The 21,966-nt window shown below is 35.7% G+C and overlaps 1 protein-coding gene across 1 annotated transcript in view; it reads right to left on the reverse strand.

The window, feature by feature from the left end:
* SLC25A21 (solute carrier family 25 member 21) overlaps positions 1 to 21,966 on the reverse strand; it is a 244,173-nt gene that overhangs the window by 108,820 nt on the left and 113,387 nt on the right.

A 21,966-nucleotide genomic window follows, 5' to 3' on the forward strand; every position in this document is an offset into this window, starting at 1 on the left:
AGTGGGAACATTTGACTGGCATCATAAATAAATACAAGAAATCTTGCTGAGAGTAGCAAAGGAAGGGAGATCAGGTTGGCACTGGCTTCTTTGTCATATAAGACCAATTCCTAAGGATACTGCAGGACAGCGCTGGGGGCTCAGATGAACTTGATGTTAAGATGAGGCCTGAATCCTGAGCTGGGTGCCTGAGCTACAGCCTCACTTGTTCTTCATCCTATCCTGCTCTGTGCTGATGCTGATGCCCAGTCCTGGCTTTTCCCCTTCCTGCTCCACTGCTCATCATAAGCACTTATATACACATGCTGGGAACCTTCCACATGCCTGAATAGAAGGTCTGAATTGCCAGGGGGCAATGCCAAGGTAAGAGAAACCTGGAAGATCCCAAATGCGCCTGTCACTACCAGCTTGTTATTTTTATCCAGCATAATGAATTTAATGCTGTTACACACACAACCAGTTTGTGAAGACTATACTTATTACAAAGTTTGAGTGCATTTATTTAATTTATTTATTTTTATAGTAAAAATAGTTACAAAGTTTTTTGTAATAAAGAATGTGTCTTTTGGTGATTCACAGCTAAGTTTCTAAAAATCTTGATTCAGGAAAGCATTCTCACTCAAAATATATGCAAATTCCTATCTTTATGTATACCATACAGTCCTACTGAAATTAAGCACATGCTTATGTTCCACTAGATGCTTTCCTATTTCAGATGTCATTGTCTCAAGTTCCAGATCCTGTCCTTTTACTTTAATGGCACAGAACATGTCTGATCTCAGGTGTTACTAAAGCTAACAGTCTCTAGTACCTAAGACAATTTTTTACATGCTAGGCTACTCAGCTTCTTTCTCTTTCTAAGCAAGGTGAAGAAATTACTCTAATACAAAATGAAAAATCTCATTTTGAAATCTTCCACACAAAAACTACTGAACTAATGGAATTTGCATTTTGACCCTACTCTCTGGTAGACTTGATGGAGTAAAGCTCTTGGTGAGCTTCACGCAGGAACCAGGTCCTGCCTGAGTAGTGTACACTGCAGCATCAGAAACTTGAGTTCTTTTCATTACTGAATATAAATCTCAGGGAGGCTTGAAGTTTCAAATTTCAATTATTTTAGAAGTAATAAGTTTAGTGTTTCAGGTAGAATAGGAAAACTGTGGAGTTTTTTTAAAATTTTATATATATATCAGAGAGGATTAAATTTCAAAACATTATCTACTTTCTATTTCAACTTTACCCAAACATTCTGAGTAACACAGATACTTACTAAATAAGCCTTTTACACTGAACCAAAGCATTAGCAGGGGAGGATTCTCATTATAGTCATAAATGTAACAGAGTTTTTCGCTCAGCCTATAATAAATACCTATATTTAAAAACAACCATTTATTTTCTGCTTGATATACTTCACATAGCAAATACACATATTATTGATAATCGTTATATATTTATCATAAGGAATAATAAGCTATTTCTATAACAGCAAAGAACTGCAAAAATTTTTGTACATGAACACAAATTACTTTCGGAGTTAGTAACAAAGGGAGGGCATAAACTGTAATGCTAGAAGTCGCAATTAAATGTATTTAACAGGCGTTTACATTAAAGTTTGTAAAGATGTTAAAATGTTTAAACTGAGTTCCTGACACAACATACTTGCTGAGAGCTCTAATTTAACATAAACCATTTTTGTTCTTTCCTATCATTCCACTCCAATGCATAAAGATTGCAAAACATAAAATTGGCGAGATAGCCCCAATCCCTAGCTTCTGCCACTGACTTTGAAGGACAATATCAGGTTAATATTTATGATCATTGGTTTGCTGTATTTTCACTCCGTGCAAGATGGCTTTGTTTTTCAATTCTGGATAAAAGGAAGACAACATAGGTGATATCAGCCAAAGGATATTAATATTAGTAATAATAAGATCCATTAAAAAGAATGTCATTTCTCTAATGAAAGCAAAAACTGTCATCCATATTTCTGTGCAGATATATTGTCCAAGAATTATTCTCTTTTACTAAAATAAGGTCATATCACATGTCACATAAGGGAACACAGACTATAATCTGTCCCAAAACCTGTAAACTACTCCAACAGCTGCCAACAGGTGCTTTGCGAGTGGAGCTGCAGTCGAGTGTTTCAGTGCTGGCAGGGGGCATAGTCTTTCCCTTTCCAACCACCCTCCTTTTCCAAACTCTCCTTTTCCAACCTTATCCTGCCTCCCTGATCCCTTTCCATTTTTGATCTTCTATTCCATCTTGTTTTGGCAGATAGAGCCTACAGCAGGGGGCCAACCATGGAGCCAAGGGTTGTTCACCCTATTCTGTTTTTGCAGCATTAATGACCATTTTGGGAGAAAACTGTACAGTGCCAGATTCTGGATCCATTTTCTTGGTCCTCATAGGATAATTTTTAATTTGGGAATTTTTCCAGTAACTGAATCAGATGAATTCCAAGGTCCTTGGCAAGAACTCTGTTTTGATAACTTCGGGATTCTATTGGTTATTGGGCTTTCTCAGTCTTTCCTTTGTCTCATCATACAATTACACACTAGGTTTTAAATGATGTATAGTTACTTGATTTCACCAGATAGAATTCTTCAAAAGATGCTGGGATTATGACACAGCTCTCTGAAGAGCACCAAAGGAGTGCACACTGTGCAAGACACTAATGGAACAGCTACAAACACAAGCTACATTTTTCCATCTAGTATAGTAGTCATGCAAATCATTACAACATCCTGCTTGATAGCCTGCCCAGAAAGTGTGGTGGCCATACTAAATTACAAGCACTCTGAGATGTGCTCACTAAAATAAAATATATTGCTCTTTCTTTAGCTAATGTTCATCAGCTTTGTGACAAATTCAATTAGCACTATGAAAATCTAATTTACTAAACAGTTCTATCAGGGTGCAATATATTTTAACTTGTTACTCTGCAAAGACTACTGTTTATAAACCTCATTTTCATGACAAAGTAGCTAACACAGCTACAGATACGTTGTCCAAAAAAATACTCTAATCATCCCATTGGGTCTCCTTGGTGATGTCACATGCGAACTAACCCAGAGTGATTTATGATGGCCTAATTATGTTTAAAACAACTCAGATCCAACTAGCTGAACAAGAGCCCAAAGGAAATATAGGAAAGAACAATTACTGGGTCAGTCCAACATTTGCTGTCTTCTGGGTGGGAAAACATTCCCTGTGAAAACTGGATACTAACCATAAAGCAAGACATAATCAAAATCTCTGTGTTGAAGAAATAACCAGCTGTCATAATTAACATACTTTAAGTGTACACAAGTGGAATATCAACAACCAAGAAGGGAGTCCAGAATTCTATTATGTAAAACATTCTGCTCAGTAACTGAGTCCATGGAGGGAATAAAATGACAGAAAATATTGACCCCCAAACTGACCCTCCTCAGTAAAGCATTCTCCCTTTCCCAAATAATATCTTCTGTTTTTAAATTGTTTCCCATTATGGATTACATTACGTTTCCTGCTACAAGATTCACACATAAAATTTCAAACTGGTAATCTCTTACATCTCTTCATACACCTCTTCAACACAAACATTTTGGTGATTTGTGGGCATTTTGAGTTACTTTTTTCTTTGTTTCTCTATTCCATCAAACATACAAATCCTATATCAATAATCATATATGGCTTGAGAATGACTGTTTAGAATGTGCTGTAATTATTTATCTAGCAAAACATGAAAGTTGAGACTTTGTAGCACAGGATTATAGCTCTCTTCATTTCCACGAGTGTTTCCATACTTCATCTCTTCACTGAATAGGGAGAAAAAGAATGAAAACAGTTCTTGCAAAATAGCACAGATAAAAATAGAACCATTATGGCTTTGGTCTTCCTTAGGAGACAAATTCTTTTCTTCAGCATTTCATCGATCCTCAAAGCTATGAACTGAAAAGTGTGAAGTGCCTGTGATACATACTGATTTGTCTTGCAAAGAAACCTGAGTAGCTCACCCTCTACATGTTTTCTGCATAATACACCATGAACACAGATTCAAGAGATGTAGAGCATGATCCATGTGTTAGTTCAGACAACCCCCTACAGTGTACAAGTCATTATGCACCCTCCTCCCCTTGTGTTACTCATTTCCCTGGAATAACACAGTCACTGGAGAAACACAACAGACAGGAGACTGGCCATAGAAAATGTGGTAATAAACACATCAGGCACTGCATATTGTATAGCTGGAACAGTTTATATTTATTTTGGCTTTTACATAGATACAGTTACAATGTAAGAAATGATCATAAATATTTTATGCGTACTATGAATTTCCTTCTGAGAATATATGTCTCACAGAAAGAATCTTGTGTTGATTTTCGTATCCTAATAAAAACAATGACAAATTCCTCTTAAATATGCTTTTCTGTTGGCTAAAACACTCCATTTGACAAGATGAAGCATGGAATCTCTTCCTGATTGTAACAGCACTATTTGAAAAAGAATCAATTCCTGAGAAAAAGCATCCCTGGAAAAAAGCATCCCTGTGGTCAATTCTACATAGGCTCATTTCTATTACCTGGCTGTCTGACTTCATCTTCACAGACACATAAAGTTTTTACCCATTCTGTAAGAGTACATCTCCCCCAGAAAACTCCACAAAATGCTAGGTTCACTGTTATATGTGTGGTAGCCAAGGCTCACTCCTTTCCTAGGGAGGCAGTCACGTATTGTGCCCTCCTCAATTGAAGTACATGCCAACGAGGCTCCAAGGAAAACTATACAGCAGTATGTATAGACTGTGCTGGAAAAGTTCTACCTGTTAGCCTTCACTTAAGAAAGTGACACTTATTTTAACTGTTGCCCAGGATTCTATTTAGTGATGTGATATGGGATTAACTAATGGTACCCTGGAGCTGCTCACAAACATTAATTAACATTTTAGGTAATGAGCCAAATCAATGCTTTCCTTAGAAAATGTGGAGAAATGGAAAGTTACTACAAGAAGTACTCCATAATAGAAATGCTGCATTCATGAGTCATTCTCCCTTAGAGACCTTGTCTACACAGAGAAAATATACTAGAAAACATGTTAATTAAACAAGTTGTTGAATATGATTTTTCCCTTGGTGTGGACAAGGATGTCTGTGTTTAAAAATGTGTTAGCTGATCACAGGAGGATCCCAGGAGAAGCTGTTGGTTTACTCTTGCATTTTAGAGGAAGTCTTTTGTCTACAGGAGGAGCTTTGTCATGATCAATATCTTGTTACGTAACAGATGCAACCTGTCAGTGTAACATTGCTATCTGGGAATGGAGGAAAAGCAGGGTTGGGAACTGTGATTACCTGGCTTTTAAAAAAACTCCACCCAAGACTTCAGTAGCTGAAGGAAATTTCCTACATTTGGTCTACAGCATTTGTGTTGAAAGCAGTCAGTGTTCTTGGAGTAACCTCTATGAAAGCAATTCAGTCTGTGTTGAAATAATAATGGCTCCTAGGTTAAATGGCATAGGAAATGAGCATTTTAATCCTCAAGGTTTCAAGTAAAGGTTACTCAAGTGCAAGAGAATCACATCCTAGATGTGTAAAAGACAGGAGCTGGAAATGAGCGTTTCAGGCAGAATGTTGTCTAGATCGCTGTTGCTCAGCTGTAAACCCCCTTCAGTTTCCAAGTCCTAATCCACAGACCCAGCTGGAAATGTGCTCCCGTTCAAGGCTCACATCAGACAGATCAAAACTCTCATCTTTGGTGCTCACAATGCTTACCTAGAATCTGCTGGATTTCACTGTTCCCTGCCCAGCTAAAGAAACCATTATTATTGCCAGACGAGAAACTGTTCAGTTCTACTGCCAGTATCAGAGAAGAGTAATTGTAGTCATTATTTTTGCTGAGCTTGAAAATAGGGTTACAGCAGTTGAGAGAATAAAGACAGAAAATTGTATGGAGCTTCTTAAATAGTCATGTTATGTATACAGGATGATATGACAAGATAGTCATGCTATGATACAAGATTTAAGTTGTGATTTATACCTGGGTACACATGCATAAATCTTTACAGGCTTTGGAAGGGCAAATTTCACCTTGCAATAATACATGTATATACAAGTACTGAGAGGTTACTACAGTAATAATAAAGCAATATTTGCCATTCAGCATTTGTCAATAAGGAACATATTGTGAAGCCATTTGTCTTGATGCCTCAGGTACTTTGTTGGAAAAATGAAAAACCAGAGGTTAAAAAACCTGTGATTATTCTTATATTTTGGTTCCTTTTTGAAACTTATTTTTATTGGATCTTTAAATTGAAGAGAAATGGTCCTATCAAGTTATTGTATTTCCCTTTCATAGTAGTTCTACCATAGGATGGACTTTTTTTTCAGTCTAACACACAGCCAAGCTGATACATGTTGATTCCATGTAAGCAGACCAAGTGTAAATATACCCATCAAAACCATGGCTCTTCGATCAACAATGTGTATCTAACATATATTTAGCAGAATTCTGTAAAAATTTGTCAATGTATTTCTTTCCCCTGGGTAAAAAATATCTAGCTTTAATGTTTTAAGTATATATGCAAACTATTCTAAATTTATCACAAATTTATTCATTGTTTGTTTTCCACAATGTTTAAGGCACAATCATTCAAATCAGGACATTATGCTCATGCTACCAGCAATAACCACATCTTTATACTTACTGTTGCCTAGAATACAGCTTTACAAATCTTTTAACATGCTTCACTTAAACTACTCAATGCTCATTTATGTTCTCCAAGTATTGTTTACTGAGTAAAACCAAAGCCCATCTTCCAGCTTGATTTGATTTTTTATTTGCTGCTTACTTTAAAATGAAAAAAATTGTCCTTTTTTCACAGACTTACCAACTTGATTAACCTGCTTGACTGCAGAAATACTTATATATATGCCATTAGACAAATCTATGACAATTTGGAGGATTAAGTTAGTTTTAAATTACATTTAGTTAAATACATCTATAATAAGACTATAAGGAAACGTCAAGTCACCCAGCAAAAATCAGTGCCTAGTCACAAAGGATCTTCTAGAGCTAGATCTTTTTGGAATAAAGGTTCTTCCAGACTCCAGTAGCATACGCTGCTTTCACAGGCATGCAATTCCAACTGCACTACTCACACAAAGACTTTTTGAGGTAAAATGCTATGTAGAAAGGTTCTTTGTATGGTAAGACCTATGAAATTTGCGCTTATGGCATAGTCAAAAAGACAGTTTTAAAATTCCAGACTTTTCACACCTTTACCTGTGTACCACACCTTTACACACCATCTTAAAATACCAAAGCTGTTCCAGTGAGGCTGAATAACATGGAGAGTTCGATTATGCAGCCAAACCATGTAACATTTAGGTACTGACAAAAAAGGTAATGGAGCAAAACACAGCACACAACATTAAAAAAAAGCAAGTATTTTCTCCAAGTTCTTAAATGTTATTGAGGAAATATGTCATGCATCTCCAGAATTTACCATTTAGAATGTTACAGGAATTTGCTTCACTTTAATTTCCACTTCAATTCTTATTTAAAAAAATAGCAATAAAAACATTAGAATATAACAAATACTTCTGGGCAAAGTCACTTTTTCCAAAATGACTAGCAATAAAGAGTTGTTTATATAGTTAACTGATTTTTTTTTCTTTAGTTAGTCTTTCTGATGCTATATTGGCGTTAAAACTTTGAATTATAAAATAAACACTTGCAATTTACAAACTTCAGTATCAGAGTCTCTAGACACAAGTGAAAGGCTATATATTGTGCAAATTCTCCATAAATTTTTCAGCAAGGATTACAGGCTATTATGTCACTCACATATGACATATTTTTTCCTTGATGTGTGTCTGAGATGGAAGTTTTTTAAACTATGATTGAAGGGACCACTGAGGTCAACACTGGGTTACACGATGTTTGTGTCACTACACCTTCAGATATTTCAATGCATATTGAATCAATATTCTTGCAACAAAAATGTGTAACTGATATTTTCGTTGCTGTTATAGCAAAATGCTTCTCAATAAACTTGTTTTCTTAAGAAGTTTGCTTATTCATATGTCCCAGAGCTGTTGTAATCTTCATTGCTAATGCTGATCTAAGAGCAGGGACATTATTCTATTTCTTGACACATTTAAGGTTCTCTAATGAATAAAGCAAACAGCTTATGGCTGCTTGGACTGTCACTCGATTGCCCTGGAGGGCTTTAATGTCTTTAAAATAGGCCTCCTAGTTTGTATTTAACTACCTTGTCCACAGAGGTCTGAGGGATAGAGCAGATCAAAGATGTGCTGGCAACATAAAAAGCAGCTGTCCTTCATTTACCTTTAATTAGCTACATCTGACCAGATTCTTTATGGCCTCTTTGTCACACATTCAACAGTCTGTAAGCCTTCTGACCTGTCCTTAAGGGCTGTACCCTTACAAGAGTTTCAACAAAATGTAAATTAAAAATATGAGATACAGAACTTTGAAAAAATATTTGGTCTCACTATTTTGGATTTATCTGCAAAAGCTACAAATTGTTCAGTATTTGGAGTGTCAAAATGGAATGGTTCCTGAGATTACATTTAGTTATATATGGTTCTCTGTGTACTACTCAACATTGCAATGAGTAAATATCACACAGTAAGGAATCTTAAAGAAAACTGAAAGGCAAGTAAGTACATCTTTGGCTAGGACAATATGCTGCTCTTCCAGGAGCCATGACATTCATTGTAAAGAAAGTCATGTACCTGCCCTCCCCTACCCTTTTTCACAGAGATGCCATCAGTTAAGAGATCTGTCTACTTCGCACAGAATGCACATCAATATCCAGTAGGATTTTGACTAAGGGGAAAGTTCTGTCATTGCTGCAGCATCAATAAGCAGTTCTTGTACATTACAGCCCTGTAGTCAGAATGGACTAAATGCTTGTATCATCGAACTAAGGCCCTTATGGAATAAAAAAGCCTGTTTGACACAGCAGCTAGGGTGTATGCTAAATGACTCAAGTTATTGGTAATTGATCACACAGGGCATTATATTAACCCACTGGTTAATTAACCTACTGGAGATGGACAGAGAGCACCTCTTCAAATTACCTGGATTTTGGGTTAGGTCCTTTCACAAAAGATTAGCCAACAACAGAAAAATACACAAAAGATATACACAAAGTAGAAAGGTTTCCAAAGCTGATTCTGTAGCCTAAGCTATCCCTTGATATTTTTCTCTGTATGTGAAAGAAATTTATATCCTTCGTATTTTTTTCCAAAATTCCAACTTTTTAGGCTTCCCTAAGAAAATTATAATTAATCACATCTCCAAACAAGTTAGCACACCTTCAAAGGCAGTTGTGGTGAGGTACATAAAAAAACAAATAGCCTGCCTTAATAAATGTACAGTAGCTAGCAAGCAGGTGTGGCTAGAAGCCAAACCTTATTCTTCAAGAAAAGTCTCTATTAAGAGCAGTATGCAGAAGTAACTTTCTCCCAGACTATGAACCTTGAGGGATTACTGTTACGCCTCAACTTTCACAAAGTTCTCTTCTAGAATTGTACATAGTACTTGACTCACTGTATAGCTGACAGCTAGACTTACTCATAATATATTACAAAGGCATGTATTTTTTGTCTTTCATTTAGGAGATTTGATATAAAACAGCAGTCAAATATACTTCCATATATAACTAAAAGAGAAGCGTGTGAAAATAAAATAAAATTAAGGGGACTTAAAACCACATTAAACATGCTTACTTCTGTCACATAGTTCCTAAAGTTAAGAATAATTAAATAGTTATTAATGAGATATGAATTTTTTCTATCTTTTGTATCATCAATATAAATGCATATTGAAGTATGTAGATGCATGAATAATGAAATGATAGCATCAGTTTCAGCTCAGGAGAAGAAAACAAATAGAAATACGCACAGGAATGCTGAATGTGTAACAGAGATAATGGTAATTTTCTATGCATTACTCCATGTTACACTGAAAACACATCATCTTCGACTGGGACACTCCAGGGATCCAAAAACTGTCAAAAAAAAGCTTGCCCAAAGACAAACCTAACTGCAGAAATGTTCCTAAAATATTACCATTAAAAAGCACTAAAATAATGTAGTTTAAAACCTTATTTTTCTTCCAAATGAATGAACGTAAATAATTCCCCTGGGTAAAAATAACTAAATTGCTAAAAAAACCACAAAATTTTGTTAAAAATATACATGCAAGACATGGAACAACTACTGTTTTAGACCCTTATAGAAGTCTGCTTTGGAACAGCTGCTGAACTGAACAATGCTACAAACAAGCAGGAGTGCACAAAATGTACTGTGAAGTCTTTTACTCTGAGGGGAACCATGCAGGTACAAGGTGACCAGCTCTTCTAGGACGAGGTCTCACTTATTTTCCTTACTAAATATCAGTGACTTAAATTTCCTGCTTGTAGGAACAGAAACATTTCAGAACTATCAAAGGAGAGTAATTCCTGTTTGCAAATTTTCTTTTGTTCGAGATCTATGAATAATATTTTAGACAAAATATAACCCAAAATAAAATGTATATGCTATAAAAAACTACTTGTGACTATAAACATATGTTTCAAATCAGTTATTTTCCTCCATATATAGTATATGGAAATACATGAAACTTGGCAAAAATAATAGCCGGGGAAAGCTTAGTATTGGATGGCCATCGCTTGGAGAATGAGACAACTGACCACGAAAAAAGCAAAAATTTCAGAATTAGCTTATAATGACATGAAAGTTTGAACAATTGCTGTACCATAACATATCAAATTGTGTTCATTTTAGTTTCGTAAAGTGGCTTTCTACCACTTTCTTTGCTAATCTGTACTTGAATGACTTTTCTGAAAAAGTTTTGGTTCCCATCGAGAAAGCTGAACAGCTTTTACCACTAGTTGCTGCAATGTAAACTGAGCAATTCCTGAGTTCTCATTGGCTGTGAAACAACTCCATGGCTGATAAGATTTTATAAAATTTTATCACAACCTAAACTATCTTTAGTTTCCTACCTAGTGAAAACATATTTATAATATAATCCAAAAGTATAGATAAACTAATGTTGTATAAATGTTCTAGGTCCATTCCAGATGACTACCAAAAATTTCCTTAAAGCAGGTTCTTTTTATGGTTTAAAAATCAACACTAGTTAAAAGCAAAAGTAAGATAATGGTTTTTTCCCATTTCAGCTGCTATAATTTAGACTAAAAGTACATTTTCTTCATTCCTCTTAATGTTTAATATTAAAGTTTAAATGTAATTGAATTTTTCCACTTTACTGGGGAAAACAGGGACAAAAATATCAAGTATAACTATATCAAAGCCATTTTCACAACAGAGATCTTTAATCTCTTACAGACCTAAAATCAGCTGTTTCACAAATATGGCTCCTCCTAATAAATACTTAACCTGTTTTTTTTTAAAAAAAGCAAACATTAAGGATGCAGAAGTTTAGATTTTAATCCATTGTTTGAATATCCCTGAGATTTTCAAATATATTTTTGTTGGGGTTTTGCCTGTTCCAGTAGTTATAACATTACACATTGACAATACTGTTAATATTAGATTGATCTAGTGTCATTTTAAGATTTACGTTCTTGTTAAAAATTTTGTACTTATTTGCAGGCAGCGCTGAGAAATTTCATTTTACTTTACGCAGGTAACTAGAAATTGAATATTTTTCAGTACAGAATAAAAACCAACTCATTTTGATTTGTTGCCGTCCAAAATTTCCACTGAAGTTGTAACTATTTTTTTCTATAAGAGAGAGAGGATCAAACTCCAAAAGGTATCTCAAGAAGAATATATTCAATCTTCACGTATCAAAGCAAAGTAGTATGGCAGTAAGCGTAGTTCCGCAAAGAGATCAGAAATTTGTATCTTTCTTTTTCTTCTCCAATATCCCAGTAGTATTAATAATCCTTACTACAGGATTACAATACCAAAATTCATCCTAATTACAAAATAAGGCTTAAAACAACTGCTTTGTATGAAAAGGTATTCAGGACTGAATATGTTGCTTATTAAGATGGAAGCACTTTCCTAACATTTCAGAGAAGTCTGCTTTATATACTACAAAGAACTAGACTCAAGGAGCTAAGTGGACTAAAACAAAATGATTATCAAGTATCTGTGGATAGGATAAAAAAATGTAAAATATTTTCTTGAATGTGACCGGTATACACAATGCTGTCAAATATTCTAAGGTATTCTACTATGTGCTTTTTTTGTTGAACTCTATGTTGTGGCAACAGGTGATGACAGCACCACTATTTTGTGTTATTTTAGCAGTCACTGGTCTTCCCAGTATTTTTCACCACTCCCATTTGCTGGCAGTATATCATGGCAAAGATTCAAGAGAAATCTACTATGCAGCTGTTTGTTAACTGGGAAATGTCAACATGCAAAGCCACTTCTAGAATTAACCTGTCTTTAACATTTTCAGGCACCCACACCCTCTCTTCTTTCAAAAATTTAATTACATCAGGAGCTTGCCAGCACTAAAGAAACAAAGAAAAACAAACAAACAAACAAAAAACACCAAGGAAGAAGGGAAAAAAGTGTAGCTGTATTTAACACAAAGATAGACCAATAATCCTCCAACAAAGGCATGAAGGCTGGTAACACTGAAATTGCCAAGAGACAAATGTCTTAAAAATATAAATATCACGAGCTAAGAAGGAATAATTTTCCACCAGAAGTATGAGGACTTACCACCAAAATTTCTAATTATAGAAATTTTCAGCTTCTTTCTCTGGGAAAATATCTGATTTTTATTGGTCATTAACTATATATGTCACTGAATTCTTAAGTATCCTTTCTCAGAGAAGACACATTTTCTCCATTAAGGGGTTTAAAATGAGACTTTTTTTTTTTCAGAACAAAATGAACCCACAAAACAAGTGAGGATTCTATAATCCCCTTGTTTATTTCTTTAATACAAGCTCTAATCACTGACAGGTGGTCAGTTACACATCGAGTAAAAAGGGATAACTGTAAGTATCAACGTAGCTGAAGTATTTTTAGAGGATGTTTGTCACCTGTAAACAATGCCTCTGTCATGGTGTAGTGGGTCACACTATTGTTGATGCTAATACAGAAGCTCTATATCCCTTGATTATGTCCATGCTTCCCCTGCAAAAATATGTGTATGAGAGCAAAGTAGTGTGATGCAATCAGCATCTGAAAAGTATTCTTGAGGTCCAAGTTTCTAGCATCTAAACAGTGGATAACCTGAAATGTACTGCAAAGTCAATTCTCCATTGTTCAAATCTCTCCTCTTTACATCATCTTGAGGTAAACAGTACAATCTGTTCTCGTCTCAAAATAACAGAGAAAAAACCTTACAGGAAAATGAGAGTTTCCATATAGTGACAAGTCAAGTACTGTCCTCTTCACAAACTGTGAAAGTTAAGAACAAGCAGACCTGCAAAATCTACCCTGTCAGGATCAGGACCAGCTTCAGTGTTTGCAAAAGGTAAATGCTGACATATGCTTATTCTACATTATGACATGAAAGAAGCAAAAATTTCCTGCGAAGTTCCTAAAGACATAGCAGTTGTATTTTACATTATTACTAGAGGACTGTGACTAAAATACTCAACTCATCCATTTAATTCCTTTTTGCTACTTTGTTATGTCTATATTTGGAATTAATTTAACACAACAGAAAAGAGTGTTAATCCTGGAGCAATATCACTGGTTACCGGCTGCCATCTGGACTTTGCATCACTGATCACACCTCCTAAAGCCCAGCAGTCCAGTCAATTTTCCACCTACCTTAATGACCACTGATCCAGTTCATAACTCACCAACATTGTGACAAACTAGTCCACAGGAGACTATGTTAAATGCCTTACTAAAGTCAAGTCAAACAACATCCACTGTCCTCCTCTTGTATACTGAGCAAGGCACCTCATTAATATATGATTAACTAATGTAAAAATTTTGAGCCCAGGACTTAGACAAGTGTTATGCAAACTACTCTGAGAACAGACACAATCCTGTTACTAGTGGGAATGGTCTTTCAGTTGCTTAAATAAAATCATGCCTTTAATGTTTGCTACTAGTCTTATTTTATTTGTGATATTGGTTCTAAAGTTAGATAATACTTTAAGCACTCATTAATATAAACTAAGACTCATTTAGTGAAATGTAATTAATGTATTTGTGGGATACATAGGCTCTTTGACTTTTCTCTACCTTAGTGTCATAAATTGCAGAAAAAAGTTTTTAACAGCCTCACTATAACAGAGCAAATCTTACATTTTAATTAGGGTAAGCACATAATTTAAAGCTATGAGTTCTGTTTGGTTTTAGATCCCAAATCCTTCTTTTCATTGTATGCAATATACATTCAGCATCTTTCAGCCTTCACTTTTGTCTGTATGTGGCATGACAGATCCAGATAAAGAGAAACATCAAGTCAGAAAATGTTAAAATCCTGCGATACTTGAAAAAATGAGAAATGACAGTTGAAAACAAAGACATTAGCAGGCACAGAGAACACTCAGTTTCTTATATATAATTTTTTTGATATTCCCTATATTCCACACTCAGAGCTCAACGCTGCAGGTACTGTAAGTAAGCAAGCTGGTCTAGTGAAAGGTGTTCCCGCCCATGGCATGGGGGTTGGAAATAGCTGATCTTCCAACCCAAGCCATTATATGATTCTATGATATTTAATCTGTAATTAGATGTTCCCATCTTGGATAGCCTATCAGTATAAAATTAGCCTGTTCATCCAGAGTTAATTCTGAGAACTCATTCTTGCAGAAACCATAAAAGTCCTTTTGAAAAAGACCACCTCCAGGAGCCCTGCATCCTGGAACCATTCCAGTAGGAAAGTCTGTGAGACAGCAGTCTCCCACTACTGAGTTGCAGGAGAGCATTGAAACTTGATACTTAAACTGGAGAGGATATCATCTGTATACCTAATTACCACCATTTTTATTGTTTACGCATAGGTACATGAATAAACACTGTGTATATGTTGCAGGATCATTAATTTATAAATGGTTAGATTGCAACTTTTATTTGGCTTCCTACCATGTGACCCAATGAAGAAAACTTCACTGTCTTCCTCCAAAATAATGTCCGGTGCCTCTGCACCGGCCTATTTATAATTATTGTAGAAGCCTGTACTGGAGAGCAACCCATTTCTGACTACAAATGTAGGAAAAATAGGAGGTGGTTTTTTTTAAAGGAAAAACTGTTCTGGGGAAAGAGACACACCTTTCTGAAATATTACAGTTTATTTTAAATAATAGTATTCATCCACTTAATTAGGTACCAAAGCACTCTTTTCAGAAAAACAAACAAGCCCCTCCTGTCACTTTAAAAATAGTATGAATTCTGAAGAAGCAGCTTAAAGTATAGCAAACAGTAACCTTTCTTCTAACTTAAGTACAGCATGTTTTCAAAGTTCAACACTATCAAGTGCTATCATAATTACAAAGATTTTTTTTCCTCTCTTGCAAACTAAACCATCAGGACATTTTCTCATGAAATAGTCTTTAAATAGAGATTTGCCATGGACATCATCACGTTTCAGAATCAAGGATCAGATATTATAGTTTGCACCTCTGCAATGTTGAATCTGTGCTATATAGCAGATATGTGCAGAGAACATAAACATTAATCAAAACAATACTCCTGAGGGAATCATATGATCATAGAATGGTTTGGGTTGGGAGGGACTGTAAAGATCATCTAATTCCAAACCTCCTGCCATGGGCAAGGATGCCACTCACTAAACCAGGTTGCTCAGGGCCCCATCCAACCTGGCCTTGAACACTTTCAGGGACGGGGTAACTACAACCTCTCTGGACAACATGTTCCAGAAGAATTTTTACCTAATCTAAACCTACCCTCTTTCAGTTCAAAGCCATTGCCCCTTGTCCTGTCACCATCTGTTTGTATAAAAAGTCCTTCTTCCCACTTTTTAAAAGCCCCCTTAAGGTACTGGAAGGCCACAATGAGGTCTAACCCGGAGCATTCTCTTCTCAATTGAACAACCCCAGCTCTCTCAGCCTGTCTTCATAACTCAGGTGCTTCTTCTCTCAGATCATCTTTGTGGCCCTCTTCTGGGTCTGTTCTAACAGGTCCACATCCCTGTGCTGAATACTCCAGACCTGGACACAGCACTCCAGGTGGGGTCCCATGAGGGCAGAGCTGAGGGGCAGAATCACCTCCCTCTATCTGCTGGTCACTCCTTTTTTGTGATGCTGCCCAGGATGCAGTTGTCCCTCTGGTTTGCTAGTGCAAACTGTTGGTTCATGTCCAGCTTTTCATCCATGAGAATCCCCAAGTCTTTCTCCACAGGGTTGGTCTCAGTGACTTCTTGTCCCAGTCTGTACTCACAGCCGGGATTGCACACCAGCATATATCCAAGGAATCTGGCAATGCATACATTATACAATGGCAACAAAAAGGGTAATGACAGTTTAACCCAGGATGACTGCAGAATTTAGATGGCTACAGCTGTTCTCAAACTTTGCACATATGGGACCACCACTTCATTATAACTGCTTATTCTGTCCCCTTTCTCTACATTTAAATTTATCACTGCCATCCACCTGTTTCATCTTGTCATGTTTTGGTGAACAATGAATCAGACTGTATATGTACAGCTTAGCAGTAGGAACGATAATAACTCACAGAAACCTCAATTTACTACTGCTGCTACTTCTGAATAAACAGTACTTTCCAATTATACATCTTATGTCTTACTACTTTCTTTTCTCTTAAATCATATTTGTTTACAGTTGAGGACACCTTTTTTTTTTTCTCAAACACATTAGAAAATATATTGCATATTCTCAAAAAGCACAAAAAAATATTTAAGACCTGCATACTCTTGTCATTCCCTGAAGATCCTGAGTGACACTGTCATTCATTAGCTTGCTCTGGGCCATTACATTTCTATATATCTTACTTATACTGGCACTCAGCCAGCACTGACTGTTCAACTCTAGAAAGCCCATATGTTTTTGCAGTTTTTGAAACTAGCATGAGAACCACCCTGAAGAGTAGCTCTTGGCTGGTACGTTAAACTGTAAAACCATGAACATTGATGCTGTTCTCTTTCTATTTAGTGCTGAAACTGAAACTATTTTTTTAGGTGCAACAAGAGCCATATGAAATTTCCCTAATGTGTAGACATTCTGTAGCCATATTTTTAACGGAACAGATCCATTAAATGTATCTAAAAATGTAAAGAATAAATGCATGAAGAATCGGACCCTATGTATATTGCTGGACAAACATCATAGGTCGGACAAATACTGAGTAGCACTCATGTCTCTCTCAATTTAAGAAGGAAATGAGGAGTAATGCAGTAAGAGAAGGCCTTAGTGCAGACAGAACCACAGCAGTTTTCCTTCAACATATGAATGCATCGTAACTGACTGATGCAACACAGGGAACTATTGAAGTGGGAACAGTATGATATATCTGTAAAACTAGCAAAATATACAGTGTTTACTTAGTTTGCACACATTTATGTCAAAACTATTCACTTCAATATATATTGCTTGAATAAATTGTTAGACTGTATGTGACTTGATTCAAATAATTAGCTAAAGTACTTCAACATTACTATGCCACAATTTTTATTTAGTTAAGAAATCACCGGTAATTTTAGTTTGAGGAAATCCCCAAAGCTTTTTGCTACTGACTCTTTACCTGCATGAGCTTCACCAGTATCAGGTAGTGTTCTGCATCTTCTCAATGCAAACCCCATGAATCATGAATAAATAATCAATCAAACCAATGGGAATCAATACTACCAGATCCTGAAGGCCACAATAAATCTGATGCAAAAAATCAAACTTGAGAAGGTGCAAGTGAACGCAATTCTTACTGGAATGTGTGCAACATAAAAATCCAGAAGTGAGACGAATTCACACTCATTACATTTGTCCTTAAAATTTAAACTATTCAGATAGATAAAAAGAATGTTACACCTATGCTACAGAACATTTCCTAAAATGTCACAGTGCATAGCTAAGGAAAAAAGTGGCATCTTTGAAAACCATTTATGTCTGAGAGCCCAATGGAATCAGAAGGGGAGGATTTCGACATTTTTACAAATAAGTTCTATATTTATAGTTTCATAGATATATAAGATGTAGTCAAAGTTATAACTATATTTTATATAGTCAAATGTATTACTTATATTGTTCTATTTTTGCCCTCACAACACAGTGTAGTTATGGATTCAGAAAATTTGAAATGTCACATAGTTGTGGCACTCCTGTGTGAAAAGGAAGTTTTCACCTCATGAAAACTCCAGGTATAATCAGAAGATTGGATAACAACATTAGTCTTCTTCAATATAGCGTATTTCGTTCCAAAATCACATATTCAGAACCAAAAATAGCATTATTAGTGACAGAAAAGATCCTGTTCCTTTACACAACCAGCAAAGTATTCTGCTTACAGTATTGGCCAGTATTCTTTCCTTATCTTCTGCACACCACTAATATTTTATGAACAGATAAAAATAAAATCAAATATACTTTTAAGTCACATTGACTAGTAATTTCTGGGTTGATGTACAAAAACAATAATTACTTCTACTGCTTACTAAGTAAAGTTTACACACATTCAACAGTAGTGAACTGTAAGAACAGTTACAGAAAACATGTGCAGTCTTGTATATGAAGAGTACAGGAGACAGAGAGAGACAAGCTGGACTGAGTACAAGAGCACTGGAAGTTATTAAGGGACTGGAGCTTCTCATGTATATACCTGAAAAGGCTGAGAGAGCTGGCACTGCTCAGACTTGTGAAAAGCAGACTCTGAGGGATCTTACAACATGTATAAATACCTCATGGTGCAGAAGGTGGCCCTTTTTCAGCGGTGCCCAGCTGACAGGGAAAGAGGCAAGGGGGCAAAACTGAAATACAGGAACTTTTGTTTCACGTAAGAGTATTCTGTAATGGTGAGACTGAACAGGTACACAGAGAGGTTGCGGAGACGTCCTCAGAGATACTCAAAACCTAATCAGGCATGGCCCCAAGCAATCTACTCTAGCTGACCCTACTAGACAGTCTCCAGAGTCATCTGCCAACCTCAGGTATTCTGAGCACCCTGAATTTATTGATCATTTTTAACTACATTTACTAAAGGGATAGCTATCTCAAATACACAGGATTCTTCTATGTTTTTTTGGAATAAATTGGCTGGTGGGAAGTCAAGCTAGAGACTTTTTTAGTCTAATAGTCTTAACAGCCTTTATTAAAAGTGAAAGATGATTAGGAATTGTTTGGCAATAGCCACATAGCTATTTGCAAGTGTTATTTACTAGTCCATCTATATAGCCAACGCACCAAACTAGCCACAGCTCATACTGCCTTTGCCCAACTATAAGAGCACATGGAAAAAGCTAGCAATACTACAGGAAGGTATCTGGAAGGAACTCAGGAAGCACAGGCAGAGCCCCTCAGGTATAAAGAAGAAAGGATTGAAGAATTTGTTGTTCAGCTAACTAATGAACTTTTACTTTGAACGAGACTAATAAAAATAAATATCACTTTTATGTTCATTTTTGCCACTTAAAATGGCAGAAAAAAGCTCGCCTTCTCGCCTGTGCTGCAAAAAGGATGGCAGAACCATAACATTACATGCTAGTAGCAAGGATCTAAGATAATATTCAGCTAAAGGATGACAGAAGGTGCAATGGCTTATATATAGAGCAAAGGCTCATGCAGTCTTGGAGATGTCTGAAATAATGCAGATAACTTTACTTGTAGAGTGTGTGCTCCAGCATTCTGCTGCAAAATGGGCCTCATTCTCACAGTGATGTCAGAAGGATAAATACATCAAATATTGTGAGATTCTCAGCCATTCTAACAGGAGACGTAAGTGTTGCTGACGAAAAGCTGCAGTCATCTGCATCTTCCAGCTACTACATTTTGTTTTAATCTCAGTATTGCACTTTTAATACCCTGTGAATGACAATACTTTTTATTCCTTGGCCTCCATCTATCCATACCTTTCCTTATGCTAAGAAATCTTTGCTTTTGTGTTTCTAAATTCATCCATTGTTTTTGCAGACAAAATAAGCATTAAAAATTGTAAAGAATGAAAAATAGCTTTTAAGCCTCAATTGTGAACAATACAACTACAACTTATAATGGAATCATAACTTTTGTCAGTAAAACCAGAAATACTGCTAAAACTTAGGCACCTCAAATCAGCAATGACTTTGCTTATGTGAAATTATGTGTGCACATAAATCTTTGCATGATCAGAATAAAGGGCTCGACACCTGCTGAAGTCGACAGAAAAGCCTTACTTTTACAGATTTCAGCAAGTTCAGAATCCAGCCATCAATTTTTCCTGTGAAACATTGAATAGACATGATTAGATTTTAGTAGCAAAGGCATTGTTTCACATCTTATTTTGTAGTACGAGCTGCTAAAAACATGACCAATCTGATGTTTCTCTTGGACTGCTATAAATCAAAAGCAACTTAAGTGAAGTCATTAGTGTAATATGAGGAAGGTAAAAAACAGGCCCAGGGTGTTGGTATATGAAGCCATAGTGTACCAGCCTCCCTTAAAAAGAAACTTTTAGTTAACTTCTGTTCTGCTTAGAAACTAAGCAGGAAAGTTTGCTTTGGGAAGAGCATTCACAAAGAGTAGCTAACTATTTTGAAAAATTAAGATATTTTGTTAATTTTAAAGAAAAAATTAAAATTTTGATAATTTTAAGGACTACAGGTTTCTAAAATTACATCTGGTGAAAAAAACATTCTTTGGTTTACAAGTTTACAAAAATGTGTCTGAAACCCACTAATTTCTATGTATGTACACCCCAAGAAAGTAGAACTATTTTTTCAAATACATAGTTAAAAAGTCACTCCCAAAAAAAGACCTCAGAGCTTCTCTAGTTTATTTTTAAATATCTGAGTTCACTCATAAACATCCCAAAATATAAGTTTATTGTGGAAGATACTAATTATTAACTATAAAGTTATAAATGGAGTTGCCCCTTGGATTCCTAAATTAATCGTAGGAATATGCAACACTTTGGTAAGTACATTTTTTTCGCAATCTTTTCTCTCTCAGTTAAGAACTTGGTAACTTCTTTGTTTAGTGTCTATTAGGCACACAATTGCTTAAAATTGGGCAAGATTTCTCATTTAACTGTTTTACAGTTAAACTGAAAGGTGCAGAAATGCTTCTTAGGCAGTGTAGCCAGCGGATGCACTATTTTGTTTTTATAGTATGCCTAAAAGAAAGTTATTATGCACAATGGGAATGCAGTTGACCATGTAGGAAAACATATTTGATCTTTACTCTCTGACAACAAACAGGAAAATGATGGATCTTAGGGAGGAACTCTTTCTTTTAAACGAAATACTCATTCATACTCCATGTTGCAGTAAGAAAACAAATAACAGCTGTATACATGTATATAAAATGATGTCTCAAAGGTGAACTGCATTTTACTAGAAGCACTGAAATAAACCAGCCTTTAATGTCACTAGAGATCCTAAGTCAATGTACAAAGCAATCCTTTGTAATGCTCTACCATAAATTTTAAATGTGCAAGCCTTACTGGTCCTCAGCCATTAAACACAAATGGGCCAAATTCTATTCAAACTTGCACCATTTTTGGGAAGAAGGCTAGTAAGCAGAGTATAAATCTTGTCAAAATTTCAGCTGGCAATCAGCAGTGTAAATCACACTGATGTTTATTTACAGGAATGACGTTTTATAAATTATTACAAGTCTGTTTTTCCTAAATATTTTAAATTGAGCTTTCTATAAGGTTAATTTTGAAGATGCTTGGCAAGGTAACCTATCAAATCAGTAAAGTTATTTCATTTTACTCTCATTTTACTTTACTAGCATGTTTTATTATTGTGCAATATTCATTTTGTTTATTTAATTTGCCTACTGTATTCATTTAGGCATTTGTTTTAAAGACTTATTTGCAGAATGCA

Source organism: Chiroxiphia lanceolata, chromosome 6 (assembly GCF_009829145.1).
Source record: "Chiroxiphia lanceolata isolate bChiLan1 chromosome 6, bChiLan1.pri, whole genome shotgun sequence".
In the NCBI taxonomy this organism is placed as follows: domain Eukaryota; kingdom Metazoa; phylum Chordata; class Aves; order Passeriformes; family Pipridae; genus Chiroxiphia; species Chiroxiphia lanceolata.